General features: G+C 42.0%; 1 protein-coding gene across 1 annotated transcript in view; it reads right to left on the reverse strand.

Moving 5' to 3' along the window:
• TLN2 (talin 2) overlaps window positions 1-568 on the reverse strand; it is a 425,012-nt gene extending 424,444 nt beyond the window's left edge. Inside the window, exon 1 of the mRNA XM_077745320.1 lies at window positions 492-568. The gene's annotated coding sequence lies outside the window, so the exon portion shown is untranslated. The remainder of the gene's footprint in view (window positions 1-491) is intronic.
• Between the last annotated feature and the right edge of the window lie 4,510 nt (window positions 569-5,078).

A 5,078-nucleotide genomic window follows, 5' to 3' on the forward strand; every position in this document is an offset into this window, starting at 1 on the left:
CCGGGCGGCCAGTGCTGGAATGAAGCCGCTCCGCCCGCGCCAACTCTCCTGGCGCGGGGGCCCGGCCGGGGCCGAGGGGACACTCCATGCAAGCGGGGCCGCCTTTCAAAGCCCAGTTACCGGAAACCCAGCGGGAGCCCCGGAGGGGACTGGCCGCCCGCGGCTAGGAATCCGCTCTCAGGCGCCGGCTGCCAGCCTGTTTGCAAACCGCTGCGCCCAGGTCGAGTGCAGTGAAACATACATGTGCAATAGACAGGTGCATAAATTTTATTTTATTTTTATTATTTTTTTTGCAAAAAGCCCTCCTAGGACATCAAATCTGGGAGCTTTGCGGGGTTTTTTCTGCACTGGCATCACTCACGAGATGCAAAAGGGAGGAAAAAACCACCCACATTTTCCTTCTGTAGAGGGGAGGGAAAAGACACGAGAAATTCATGCAACGTGCATGCAGCTGGAGGAAGAGGAAAACCCGAGCGAGCCGTGCGCCTTACCGGGGGATGCATTTACTGTCTCATTGCAGAGCGCCTGCCCCGGAGTGCAGCTGGCGTCCCCCCCCCCGCCCGGCGACNTGGGCCGGCACGGGCACCTTCTGGGTCTCTGCCCGGCGGCTTGGTGCCGGGAGGGTCCGCGTGAGGAGGCAGCGTGCCCGCCGAGCTGTCGTGGGGAGAAGGGGTCGCGGAGTGACCCTGGCTTTCCGAACTCGGGTTCAGCTGTGAAGGAGACGGGAGAGGAAGGGATGCGGCATGGGGCCCCTGGGACAGCTGAGCGCTTCCCGCGGACCACTCGCCGTCCTGGCCAGCGGCGTGGTTCCCACGAGAGGACAGTGGCGCGCAGTGGGGTCCTGCTGCGGCGCTGCTAATAGGAGCCGGCAGCTGGCTGTCCCTTTCTGCACGTGTTGCACACGCGACACTGAAATTGGTCAGAGGTCACTTAGGGTTTTTGAGAAAGGCTCTCGGGACGGGGTAAGAGGGGTGGAGAGCACTCCATTAAATTCATAGGAAAAAAATGTTCTGCCTCCTATGCCCTTGTGTAAAGTCAGTTATATACCTGTTACATTTACACAGTAGGAAATGTAGGATGACCTGAAGCAACGTGAAGGTTATTAAGGGGACAAGGAGACAAATCAGAAAATACCGTGTACCATAAGATCTCATCTTCTTAAACTATGATAAACGGAGAGAGGTAGGGAAAAAATGAACAGATAACCACTGGACAGGTGTTAACTAGATCCCTCAGTGATTGGTAGAAGTGTGGTAATTTCTCTTTTCCTGCTTAGTTCTAGTTTCTGATTTTTCTGCATAGTTCCAGTTTCTGATTTTTCTGTCAGGAACACATTACTTTTATAGTTAAAAAATGTTTTTTAATACACCTTGCATTTTTTCCTAGCCCAACACAAAATGACTAGGATAGACCCCTCTTCTTAAGAAATAAGTAGCAAATCTCTCCAGTTACTCATAAATGAAACTATGGAAACTTTTAAGTGTTTTTTCAGAGCATGAAACTGCTGTTGCTATGAACTGGAGAGCGGGTTTATTTTGTAAACTGAAACTATCATGTAGAAGTCTATTGGGGCGTTGGATAAGGCTGGACATTCTGTAAGAACAATGGCATGTTCTTGTCTGGGCTGATGGACTTGATTTTATTATGACCACAGAGAATAATACATAATACATCTATTATGTATTATCAGAGTACAGCTTTGTAACTTACAGGGAACAAACTTTAACATCAGAAAGCACAATCAGAACCAGTGAATTGACAACTTGAGAAAGCCCCAGAAGTGGCAGGACCCACACTTGCTAATTACACAGGTAAAATGGTTCTGCTCACACATTTCTAAACAGTTGCGGGTCTCACAGAATAACTGGTGGTGACAGCAAGTCACTTCAGGGGATGGTTAAAAAGTAAATCTTTACTGATTCCTGAGAGATTAATAATAAGCTCATTGAATTAATGCCACTTAAATTGCAACTAAAGTCATTTTTCCTTTCTACCTTAGTCTTTGATTCATAGGGCCCACTGGCTTCCCATCATACATCTCAAAGTCCGTTTTGTTCCCCCAACCTAGACTTAAATTTTTTTTCCTGGACTTAATTCACCCTTAAGGTATCCTCATGTTCTTCCACTGCCTACTAGTGAGACTCCGTTTGATCTTAGAAGGTGAGCTCCATCAGAGCAAGGATCTTACTTTCATCTCTGTGCCTAAATGAGGGTCTGGCACATATTGGGTGCTCAATAAATATTTATTTCATGACAATGGCATGTTTGTTCACTGTCTACTTGCCTAGTTCCTAAGATGTTTGAAAAGTCATCTCTGCTATTAGACTGTCAGCACAATCCTAGGACACGAAGAATTTGTAGAATTATAACCCTGGTTTAATTCAGTAATCTTACTCTTCAAAATAACAGCCAAATCCTAAGACATTTCAAGCAATGAGGTACAGGTATCTGAGTATCTTATTAGTAATCCACTTTGTTCTATTTTGTGGCTCCCTGAGATCAATCAAACCCCTTCCCCCAGTGAAAACATCAGTCCTAGAATTCTTTGCTTTAGTCCTGACTTCAACTGACTTTTGGACACTTCATTTATTTTTATATTTTCTCATTGTCTCTAACCTCTCTTCTGACCTCAAAGCCATTTACTCTTTCTTTAGAAAAACCAACTCTAACCATTCTATTGCCTAGCATTATGTTTTTCAACAAGTGCCCCAAGAGAAGTAAAATTGATTTTACCAGGAACGTCTAGTAAGTGCTTTGAAATTAAGACTCTTCCCCTAGACCTGAAAAGATAGTTATTTCTAAACTTAGAGTCAGGTACTAGTCTCTCTCTAAACTAGTCACGATGATCATAGGTCAGTAGAGACCAAACAAAAAGTTCTTTTAACAAGTTTGCATGCTTGAACTTTGTCTCCGCCCAGCAGAGGGAAGTACGGTGGCAGTTCTCTGAAAGTATGTAGGACCTGAGGTAAAACTCATCCCATCGATGCAATTTACGAAGGCTTCATAGTGTCTCACTTCCTGCCAAGCAGATAATTAGGAACTGAAAACATACTCATTTTCTGTGAATAAAGAGTGCAGCATTTGGGGAAGTAAATCAGAGAGATCGTTTCCAAGTGACTTATAAATGCATCTGGAGCTAAAATCCATTTTTCCACAAGCTAGAGCTGTAAATACCAAATGAGACATCGCTTGGTGTTACAGAGCCAAATGCGAAGAAATTACTCCCCTCCCGTCATTGTACTATTTGCCTTAATCTCCAGACAACCTCTCTGACCGTGTGTACACCCGAGCAAACCCAACTGTGTCACGTTGAAGAGCCAAGGAAACTCTACTAAATACTGTTTCCCACTTTTGTGTGATAAGATCATAATTTGTGTTATGTTAAAATATCTTCTAGGGCATCCTTGACACACACACCTAGAGCTGATGACATTTTTCTCTTTTTCAAAATTGTTGTATCCATTCTCAGGAGCAAGGTGGATGTGGGAACCACATTTTCTAAGGATTGCCCATTACTCAAAACCAGAAATCAAAACAAGATACTCAGGCTTCTATTTTCATTTGACCTCTTTACGTTTATAGAAATCTCTCCATCTCTTTTCTTATTATAAGCTCTAGGAGAGAATATTACCCAAGAATCATATCTGAGTTTCAATACAGCATACAGTCAATAAGTTACTTTCCTTTTATTGGAAAGGCAGATAATCGGCACTTTCTAAGAATTAATATGTTTTAGTTTTTTAGCTCTCTGTAAGCATGGGGCCTCGCCTCATTCTCCACTACCCAGGATGGAGTGATAGATGCAGATTCAAAATTTCTTTTTTTTTTTAAGAGCAAATTGCTTATATAGACTCAGGAAACTATTATTATTGTACCCATCTCATGACATACTTGATAATAATTTTTCTTTTCCTGTGGTATATAGAACACACTAGGGAAGGTTCTACCTAGAAACACGCTATCTAAAAGAATGCCAAGAATTATAATTATGCTAAATTGGATTTATCTTTAAATAAAATAGTCAATATAAACAACAGGTGAGGCAGGATGTTTCCCTTTTGCTTGCTTGCTCATAGATTGGAGAAAACAGGTTTGGTGTTACACAGTGGTTAACAATATTTTTACTGTGGATCATCAAAACTTTTTAAATTATGTAACTTTTAGGTTTCTGGTCATGTCGATTTTTTTTAATGTTATGTAAACATGTTTTCATGAAATGTTCTACAGTATCAAGGTACTATAGAAAGACTTTTAAATTTAAAAAAATTGTTTTATTCTGTGATCATAGCCAGTTGCTTCTCTATCATGAAAATAAATGGGATGAAACTGCTTTCCTTGTCTCTGGAGATGTGTTTGTTTAACTCTTGTAAAAATACTTTGTTTAGGTATCAGACCAACTTTAATTTTAAAATAATATATTTATGGGGCACTTGCGTGGTTCAGTGGGTTAAGCGTCCAACTTTGGCTCAGGTCGTGATCTCACAGTTCCTGAGTTCGTGCCCCGCATGGGGCTCTGCACTGGCAGTGCAAAGCCTGCTTGGAATTCTCTGTCTCCCTCTCTTTCTCTGCCCTTCCCCCTACTCATGTTCTCTCTTTCTCTCTCTCATACAAATAAACATTTAAAGAAAGAAAAATACATCCAGCTCAATTGTTACTTGCCTATTCTTTAAATAAGCCTAAGAAATATTTATTAAATTAGTGCCAGGGCCCATTATGACCAAAACACTGCTTTTCCCAGCTGGGAAGAATCCACCCGAATAAAATACAACCCTTGTCTTTCGGGAGAGTCGGAAAGATGAGAGAGGACACACCAAATATTCAAATTGATTATGCTGATAAAAGGTCTTTAATGGTCTTCTTTCATCTGGTCACTTGTCTCAGAGAAATTTCCAGACATTTAGAATACACCAAAAAAAAAAAAAAAAAAAAAAGATGTTTGTTCCTGACAAGAACAGTCCTTGATACAGAGGAATCACTATGGTCCTGTGGCCCAGAATAGCTCAAAGCAGGTGTCTTAGGTCTTAGGAAATCAACTTGGTGTCATCTAGTACCCAGTTAAACCTTTAAGGTCAAGTACA

Source organism: Crocuta crocuta, unplaced genomic scaffold (genome assembly GCF_008692635.1).
Source record: "Crocuta crocuta isolate KB4526 unplaced genomic scaffold, BGI_CrCroc_1.0 scaffold130, whole genome shotgun sequence".
In the NCBI taxonomy this organism is placed as follows: domain Eukaryota; kingdom Metazoa; phylum Chordata; class Mammalia; order Carnivora; family Hyaenidae; genus Crocuta; species Crocuta crocuta.